The sequence below is a fragment of the Oryx dammah genome, unplaced genomic scaffold (genome assembly GCF_014754425.2).
Source record: "Oryx dammah isolate SB20612 unplaced genomic scaffold, SCBI_Odam_1.1 HiC_scaffold_27, whole genome shotgun sequence".
NCBI classification, from domain to species: domain Eukaryota; kingdom Metazoa; phylum Chordata; class Mammalia; order Artiodactyla; family Bovidae; genus Oryx; species Oryx dammah.
Window position 1 is genome coordinate 57,751,110 of NW_024070211.1, and position 10,621 is coordinate 57,761,730.

Consider the following 10,621-nt stretch of genomic DNA (forward strand, 5'->3'; position numbering starts at 1 on the left):
TTTCAGTAGAAGAGAAACATATCAGCACCAGACAGGTATAGACAATACTTTGAATTAAAATCATGAAATCCTGTAGTAGAATAGCTTACTAAGGAACAGGATGATAGATGTGACTTTGCAAACAAAACTCATAGTCTAAGCTTTTGTATATTTTTTACAATAGCAAATACACATGGAAAACAAGAATCAAAACACATAATTAAAAACCTATAATATATTTGGCATTATCTTAGGCATTTTTTATTGAAATTTCCTCTTAATCAAAAGCCTTCATAAGAGCATATACTTCAAATTTATTTACATAATAAAAATAGAGTCATGAATATGGAAAGCAAATTTATGGCTACCAGAGGTGGCAAGAAGACACAGAAGAATTATACAATAAATATCTTAATGACCCAGATAACCATGATAGTGTGATCACTCACCTAGAGCCAGACATCCTGGAATGCTAAGCCCAGTGGTCCTTAGGCTGCATCACTATGAACAAAGCTAGTGGAGGTGATGGAATTCCAGTTGAGCTATTCCAAATCCTAAAATATGATGTTAAAGTGCTGCAATCAATATACTAACAAATTTGGAAAACTCAGAGGTGGCCACAGGACTGGAGAAGGTCAGTTTTCATTCCAATTCAAAAGAAAGGCAATGCCAAAAATGTTCAAACTCCACACAATTGCAATCATCTTACAAGCTAGCAAAGTAATGTTCAAAATTCTCCAAGCAAGGCTTCAGCACTATCTGAACCAAGAACTTCCAGATGTTCGAGCTGGTTTTAGAAAAGGGAGAGGAACCAGAGATCAAACTGCCAACATCCATTGGATCATAGAAAAAGCAAGAAAGTTCCTGAAAAACATCTACTTCTGCTTTATTGACTACACCAAAGCCTTGGATTGTGTGGATAACGACACAGTGTGGAATAAACTTAAAGAGATGGGAATATCAGACCACCTTACCTGCCTCCTGAGAATTCTGTATACAGGTCAAGAAGCAACAGTTAGAATCCAACATGGAACAATGGACTGGTTCCAAATTGTGAAAGGAGTCCATCAAGGCTGTATATTGTCATCTTGTTTATTTAATTTATATACAACAAATATCATGCAAAATACTAGGCTGGATGAAGCATGATTGGAGGGATAAATACTAATAACCTCAGGGATGCAGATGACATCACCCTTATGGCAGAAAGTGAGGAGGAACTAAAGAGCCTCTTGATGAAAGTGAAAGAAGAGAGTGAAAAATCTGGCTTAAAACTCAACGTTCAAAAAACAAAGATCATGGCACTGGTCCCATCCCTTCATGGCAAATAGATAGGGAAACAATGGAAACAGTGACGGACTTTATTTTCTTGATTGCCAAAATCACGGCAGATGGTGACTACAGATATGAAATTAAGACACTTTCTCCTTGGAAGGAAAGCTATAACAAACCTAGACAGCATATTAAAAAGCAGAGGCATTACTTTGCCAGCAAAGTTCCATCTAGTCAAAGCTATGGTTTTTCCAGTAGTCATGTATGGATGTGACATATGGACTATAAAGAAAGGTAAGCACAGAACAATTGATGCTTTTGAACTGTGGTGTTGAAGACTCTTGAGAGTCCCTTGGACTTCAAGGAGATCCAACCAGTCCATCATAAAGAAAATCATTTCTGAATATTCATTGAAAGGATTGTTTCTGAAGCTGAAACTCCAATATTTTCACTTCCTGATGCAAAGAACTGACTCATTAGAATGACCTTGATGCTGGGAAAGATTGAAGACAGGAGGAGAAGGGGACAACAGAGGATGAGATGGTTGCATGGCATCACTGACTCAATGGACATGAGTTTGAGCAAGTTCCAGGAGTTGGTTATGGACAGGGAAGCCTGTTGTACTACAGTCATGGGGTTGCAAAGAGTTGGACAAGACTGAGTGACTGAACTGAACTTTCTCTGTACGCCATCTTGTGGCTGCTTTATCCCAGCTTCTCTTGTTGAAATCCAGGTCTTAACTTCCTGCCTGGGATATTGTGAGAGCTCTCTTACTGGTCTTCCACTGTCCATCCCAATAAATTTCCCCCTCCAGACTCCAGAGAAAAAAATCTTTGCGATTTACCAAGGTGATCATGCTATCTGCCTGAAAGCCATTCAATGGTCTGAAGTTAATAGGATCTGTGATTGAGAAGAGATCAGGAAACTGGGAGGATTAAAAAAAAAAAAAAAGAGGGAGAGAGAGTGAGTAGCTTCAGTGAACACTAGGTAGGTGGGCAACTCTTGTAGTTGTTTCTTTTGTGCCCCTAAACATAACTGGGTGGGCTAGAACTATCCATTTACACAGTTCATGAATGGAGAAAGAAGGTTCTGGATTTTATTAATAGCTTGTCTTTTTCCTTTTTTCCATTATAACAATACTGAAAACAGAGGAAAGAATCTTGAAAAAAAAATCTATGTACATGGATTGCATCAGATGTTATTAAGTCCATGTTTGCTGGACCTTTGTCTTCTCACCTAATATTCTTTGTTTTTTAAATTAACATTTGTGTTTGTGCTAATTACATTATTTTTTAATAATCTCATGAATACACCATGCATTTCTTCAAAGAATTTGCTCTTTAGGCAATGTCTATATATAAAGTAGAGAGTCTGAGCCCACTATTACTGAACTGGATAAGCAAAGACTTTTACTAATGTGCACTGCTATCCCCTTGTCAATGTACAGCTCTTCATTGTTTTTTGTCTGTCTTTGTCATCTTGGAAACACTTTTTTTTCTTTCTCCAACACTGTGACCCTTCTTATAGCTGCGCTTCTTGTAGCTCCATTGGTCTATTAGGTTCAGCCTTGGGCTGCCCAGGCATCTGGAAACTTTATGTTGTATCTATCAGGATGCCCCACACCCAGTGAAATCAATGCCAATACCAAAATCATTAATTGCCATTACCAAAAATCATTAATAAGGAACAAAATTATCAGGATCCAATTGTCCTGAATGCCAATCTGCATTTTTGTTGCACTTTCTGATTCAAAAAAGCATACTAAGAAAGTATTCAAAATGCAAATTTCACAATTTCTTTGATAGCATTTTTAAAAGTAAGACTCTCCTGAGACACAGACAAATACAGTGGTCCCTACTAGCTTTCTTGAAGAAGCTTTTGTAATGTAATTCTCTACAAGGTGAAGTCTGAATGAAAAAAGCAAAATAATTTAACTTCTATGACAGAAAATGAAATTATATCCAACAAAATGTTGGTGCTCAGCATGTTAAGAACCACAAAACAATAAAAGCAAGGCAACCAGATATCTAGAAAAATGGGTAATGAATAGAAACAGGCAAGTTGCAAAGATATAAAAAAAACCTGTAATGCTACATTGAATAAAATTTTCTAAGTTGCTAGCAATCAGAGAAATCAGATTAAACAATACCATTTTTCACATATCAGAATGTAGACATTAAAATGTTTGATATCAACTCTTGGTGAGTTTGCTTGGAAATTGAAATGTGTATACACTTTTGTGAGAGAATAAATTGGCACGGGGAAATTGAGTGACAGTTTGAAATTGCTATCAAAATACAAAGTACAAATACCACATGATCCAGTAATTCTTTGAGGCATCTTCCTTAGAAAATTATTCACAAGTGAAAACAACAAGATCTGAAAGAAGATTTTTACTAAAGAAAAACAAACAAAAAATTAAGAAGGTAATTTCTAAATTGATATATTCACGTTAGAATTTTGCGTAATATTTTATAAGGTTGAAATGGACAGAAATCTACTGTTGAATAAAAGTAGCTTGTGAAAAATAATATTTACTGGATAATAGAATTTATAAAATTAAATATTACATATTTTATACATGTGTGTGCACCATAAATGTCAATGCATTATAAAGAGACAAGAAGGTCAAAGCTAAGTGAATAACTATGATGTCTTAGGGAAATAGATGGGAAAAGAAAAAGGGGGGTTGTTTGAGGACTATAATAAAAGTCCAGTTTCCCTATGTGCAATGTTTTAATTTTGAGTAAAAGGAAAACATTTATGAGTTCTCTATTTTGGAACTAAATACTGCTGCAGCTGCTGCTGCTGCTAGGTCGCTTCAGCCGTGTCTGACTCTGTGCGACCCCATAGACAGCAGCCCACCAGGCTTCCCTGTCCCTGGGATTCTCCAGGCAAGAACACTGGAGTGGGTTGCCATTTCCTTCTCCAATGCATAAAAGTGAAAATTGAAAGTGAAGTCGCTCAGTCATGTCTGACTGTTGGCGACCCCGAGGACTGCAGCCTACCAGGCTCCTCCGTCTATGGGATTTTCCAGGCAAGAGTACTGGAGTCGGGTGCCATTGCCTTCTCCGAAATATTAATACTAATTTCTATTAAAAAATAAAGGAAATAGAGAGGTACTATGAAGTGTAGCGTGCATATAATTAGCAGCATGCTTGGAAGCTGTTTAGATAGTATTCCCTTTTGTTTTTGCAATACTGGGGCTTTATTGATCTCAAGCACCTCTGAGCAAACTGTCAAATTGTGGGAGGCTGATGCCTAGAGGCATAACACGGGGGCTTTAAGGTCATGTAGTTCTGATTTCTGAAATCACTGCTTGAAGATGTTCATTTTTGTCAGATTGCTCGACCTCCTCATAAGTTCAATAAGAGTATTCAAAAAAGAGTAATAAAAAAAAATACCATCTATGGTAATGGTGCGAATAAAAGGCATCTTCAAGAAGTCATTAGACCAAGGTGAAGGAAGTAGTGCACCCTCAGGACTTAAGAGCCACTTTAGTTACCTGCTGTGCAGAAAGTTTCCCATTCTGTTTCTTTCACACACACACACACACACACTTTGTTCTGCAAGTGAAATCCCCAAGAAGCAATATTCAAACTATGATTCTAAAAACATGAATTGATTACTTTAAAAAACATACAGATATAGTATTTTTAATGTGTGTGTGTGCATGTCAGTTCTGTCCAATTCTTTGTGATCCTATGGACAGTAGACAGCACTTCCCAGGTAGCACTAGTGGTAAAGAACCTGCCTGCCAATGCAGGAGATATAAGAGACAGGGGTTTGGTCACTGGTGGGGACAATCCCCTGGAGGAGGGCATGGCAACCCACTCTAATATTCTTGTCTAGAGATTCCCGTGGATAGGGGAGCCTGAAAAGCTACAGTCTATAGGGTTGCAAAGATTCAGACGCAACTGAAGCATCCTACCATGCATACATGCACAGACTGCAGATACCAGGCTTCTCTGTCCATGAGATTTTACAATCAAGAACACTGGATTGGGTTGTAATTTCCTTCTGCAAGGGATTCCCGACCCAGGAATCGAACCTGTGTCTCTTGAGTGTCCTGCATTACAGGCAGATTGTTTACCACTTGAGCCATTGGGAACCCCAGTATTTTTAATATCTCTTTTTAAATTATTTCACATGTTTATATAAGACGAAAGTTAAAATATCATTCATTTTCCACCAATTTGAAAAATCTCAGCTCTTATCAGGAAGTTTGAATCAACCTGATGGTTTATTTAACATATATTTATCAATCATACATTCAGTGACATAAAACAAGACATTAAATTGAGCCAGTTTAAAATTGGCTTCAAAGATTTACAACTTCAAATTCTTCATCTATTTTAGTTTAAGTTTGGTTTTGTCATATGCTGACATTTTTATATGTTACCAAAATGTCATCAAACTTGGGCAAAAGAAGCTACTATATCAAGTGTCCTTGAAATACTTCCAACTCCAAATTCTATGTTAGTTATGGATGAAGTGCATGACTTATATAGGGAAGTAATTTTTTTTTCAGAGTTCAAAACAAAACATTAAGTTTGAGAAGCCAAAGGTTATGAGGCAAAGGCCTTATCTTAATCTGATTCTCTCCATTCCATTTATCATCAATGCATTTTAAGGATCAGACACACACATACATTTCCATTTAGAAGGTGAACTTCCACAGCGATCATGACTATTAGAATATTCTGCTGCTATATAAAAAACCAAATATATTGATCTTCAAAATCTTCAATGATAGCCTAATTCTCCAAGTCCAAATTCTTCTCCTGCATTTGAGGTTGTGAACAATCTATTTTATTTCATCCTACCGATGCATTCTTATTTCCAGCAATACTCTTACTGAGTCTTTAATACTTTACTATCTTGAAAAGCATGATAATAATTGCTTTTTTTTACTCAGCAGAGACTGCCTTTCCTCTCTTTTCAGCCATTTGAATTTTTAGTCATTCTTTGGGAGCCAGGTCACACTCACCTTCCTGACAACTTCAAACCTTACTAGTCATCTTTCTCCGAAGTTGCCCAGCACACATTCTCCACACCAACCAACACAAAGCTTTTTTATATATTATTTAGTTTGCTGAAGTTTAGTTTAGTTTGACTAAAGGTGAGTTTCATTCACATCTTCAAAAGTTGAACATAAAATATTTGAGAATTAAGATTTAGAAACAGTTCTACATGTAAATGACTTTGTTTCATAGGGAAGACAAAAGAGGGCAGATGAATTATATTTGATTATCAATGTAATATTTCAAATTTATTTTGCAAAATAAACTCTAGTACACATAAGTACTCAGTAAATGCTTATTTTGAATTTATTAAGCTCTGGATCTTTTGTTAGGCTCTGGGAATATGTCAGTGTACAAGTCAGACTTTTAACCAATGTCCTCAAAATGTTTACAATTAACAATGTCAGGTAGTGGTAAATAATTTGGGTATTTGTTACAGAAAGAAAGCTACTACGAGTGGTGACTGTGGTTCCTGGTGCCAGTTTGATTCAGAGGCCCAGGTTTTACACCGTTGTCAAAGCCTGAAGGAAAAGAGGGGATCCAAAGGACCTTAAAAGAAAAATAAAAGCACATATCCCTGTATAAGGCCATGCAATTACATACAACTAAACTTACCACATTAAGATCCTGGAATGCATGATCAAGTCTTCTATAATCAATTGTATTCAAATAAAGCTCATTTAACCAATAAGGAATGACAATACAATACAATTTACTATTAATATCATGGTGCCAGAGTTGATACATATAAGAAAAAAAAAAAAAAACAGCCTTCTTCAGACTCTGCAGGAGAGCATACCAGGTACCCTTAGAAGTATTTGTTGCCAGGCTGTACAGCTTAAGTCTTCTTTAGCCATGCACATGCCATTCATGGATGAAGGTAGTTTTGCTTTAAAAGAGATTTAATAAGGTGAGCAATATTCCTGGTTTCAATTTTCTTTATAACCTTCTATCATTATTACCTTGTATATATGCAAAATTATTTTAAGCATTTATTCTAAATGTATTTTGATATAGAGTTATATTAATAAATTATCACCTCCAGCTTTAAAAAATAATCTACTCTAGGGGCTTGGAGGTATTGTATTAATACAGCTTTAAAAAGAGAACTATATACTCCCTTTGTTTTCTTTTTTCAATTAAAAAAATAATTATTGACTGTGTGAATGTTGATACTGTTTTAAGAGGCAATAAAAATTACTATATAAGTGATATTCTCTAAATCATGAAATAACTTTTGAGTATTTTGGCAAACACTGATAATGAAACACACCTCAGTTTTTACATTTTAGTTCATCTTTGCTAAAATCCTGTAACATTTTCTGAAATAATCATGCTAATTTAGCTAATATTTTTCCAAATCTTAGTCATATTAAAAGTCATAGATTTATAAATTCTAATATTGTTTTTATAAAACAAAGGTATATTTTTCAAATTGTATTATAGGCATCTATTTTAATGGTTTGTTGGTTTGATTTAGAATATTTAAACCTTTGGAAATAAGGAAAATGTACCTTGACTTGTCCTCTTGACCCAGGCTATGTAAAAGTTAGGGGTGATGATTTAAAATGTTTATTTCCATCCTCAAATACAGGAAAACTAGAGATCTCTGGAGGGAGAGAGCTGGTGAGACAGGGATCAGTAAGTGGAGAAAGAGGAAAAAAGGAAATATCTTTTATTACTTTCTAGATTTGATCACCACGATAAACTTCCCAACCAGCTAGATATGGGTCTCCTGGCAGATAAAAGCTTCAAAGCAGACAGTGGAGTCATGCCTCCGAAAATCAGAAGTCTTTGATTAGAGATGAGTTTTATACACTAGGATACTCAGTGTTGTCTTTCATCCAGGAAGGGATGCTGCCTCTCTGACTGACAGGAATCAGTACAAGGAGGCTGAATAGTTTTGAGGGAGATGAATAATATGAATATAAATAAGCCTGTCTTCACAGGAAATAGGGTAACAGACCTAAATGATTTAGTGATAAGTAAAAACTAGATGTTGAAAGCCATGAATTTAATGGGCTTTTCAAAACCATCAAACTTATAACCAGATGCAGGAAAAATTTACTGTTGAGTATTAACAAATTCATTTTATTATTCCAGGCAAAGAGAGTGCCTGATCATGTGGAGGAATTTCTGGTAGATACATCATACTTAAAATAAGATTTCAATTAATAGATTAGTTAACTCAATATTTTGGCAAACACTGATAATGAAACACACTTCAGTTTTTACATTTTAGTTCATCTTTGCTAAAATCCTTTATAAGAAAGTATTTTCCAGTTTCAATAGAACATATGTATGGTCATTAGAAGGCTAATATGGGGAATTCTCTGGTGGTCCAGTGGTTAAGACTTGCCCTTCCAACGCAAGAGGTGCAGGTTCTGTCTTTGGTTGGGAAGGTAAGTTCTTACATACCTCACAACCAAAAAACTAAAACATAAAACTAAAGCAATATGGTAACTAATTCACAAAATACCTTAAATAGTCCACATAAAAAAAAGAAGAACTCTTTAAGAAGGCTAATGTAAATGTTTTCTGAAACTATTATTGATACAGATAGCTCAGCTGTCATCCCAAGTTCTTTTCTCAATACAAAGAGTTGATACCTTCACAAAGTTATAATGTAGGACACCCAGAATGGGCACAGTTAAGCTACCTTCTCCCAACAGACAGGAATGAAGTGTCCCAGGATTAAGCATCAACTCTCATTCTCATTCATTCTAATTCACTAGCGTTTCCTTGGTGGCTTGGATGGTAAAGAATCTGCCTGCAATGCAGGAGGCCAGGGTTCAATTCCTGGTACAGGAAGATCCCCTGGAGAAAGGAATGGCAACCCACTCCATTATGATGATCTGGAGAATTCCATGGACAGAGGACACTGGTGGGCTATAGTCCATGGGGTCCAAAGAGTTGAACACGACTGACTGACTAACACTTTCATTTTCTCATTCTCTGGCCAAGACTTGCCATCTGCTGATCATCCCTTTTTCTTCTAAGATCCCTTGTCATATACCTTCTTCATTGCTATTAAAAAATCCACTTGGTCCATTCACACTCATTCAAAGGAGAGACTTTTTTCTTTGGTGAAACAATGTAACAGAACCTGTAGACTATAAAGCCTTGGCTATAGTTATTTAATGTACTGAAGTTTCAGTTTTTCATGTGTGGATGGGGATAATGACCTCATGCAAGATATGCAGGTATATAGAGCATCAACTTTATAGCAAAGTGAAAGTCACTCAGTTATGTCCGACTCTTTGCGATTCCATGGACTATACAGTCTGTGGAATTCTCCAGGCCAGAATACTGGAGTCGGTAGCCTTTCCTTTCTCCAGGGGATCTTCCCAATCTAGAGATCGAACCCAGGGCTCCTGCACTGTAGGCGGATTCTTTACCAGCTGAGTCACGAGGGAAGCCCAAGAATACTGGAGTGTAGCCTATCCCTTCTCCAGTGGATCTTCTCAACCCAGGAATCAAACCGGTATCTCCTGCATTGCAGGCATATTCTTTACCAACTGAACTATCAGGGAAACACATCAACTTTATAAGCTTTCATCAGAATTATAAATGAGCGAACATATGTAAAGTGCTCAGTATGGTGTGTGGCACACAGCTGGTGTTATAAAATCTATTGTTTTTATTAAATAATATAAGAAAATGCTTGGTATTTAGCAACCATTCCAATTTTCTCTGTAGCAGTTCTTAATATTACTCTTATTTAACTTTCTGTTTAATCTTCTTTATTTTATAGCTCATCTTAGTCAATGTATTAGGGACAGAAAGGAAGTAGAATATGTCAATAAGATTTAGATCACCATTTTCCCTTCCTCTTCTGGTTTTTAAGAAATTCATATGTAATTCTAATCATTCATTCATTTATTTCATCTTGGAATCATTCATTGAACAATATTTATTGAATATTTGCTCTATATCAGACTCTATATTGGATACTTAAAAGTATATTTTAACTTTTATATAATTCTCAAAATAAGTGGCCTTTAGGCATTATGACACTCATCCTATTGAGGAAAACTGAATGAGGGCAATTCTCTGGTTGTCCAGACTCTATGTTTCCAATGAAAAGGCATGGGTTCAATCATTCGTCAGGGAACTAAGATCCCATATGGCATATGGTGTGGCCAAGAAAATATTTTTAAAAATAATAAAAAAAATAATAACCAAATGAGAGGTCAAGAAACCTGTAAGGGTTCATTCAGAGGTCCATATATAACTGAGCCTACATCTGGATTCCTCTCCCTCCCTCAAACTACCTTTGGCACAGTGTTTGTCTACTCTGCTGTTCAAACCAAATATAGAACCTAGTTGTTTAAGAATGTAAAATG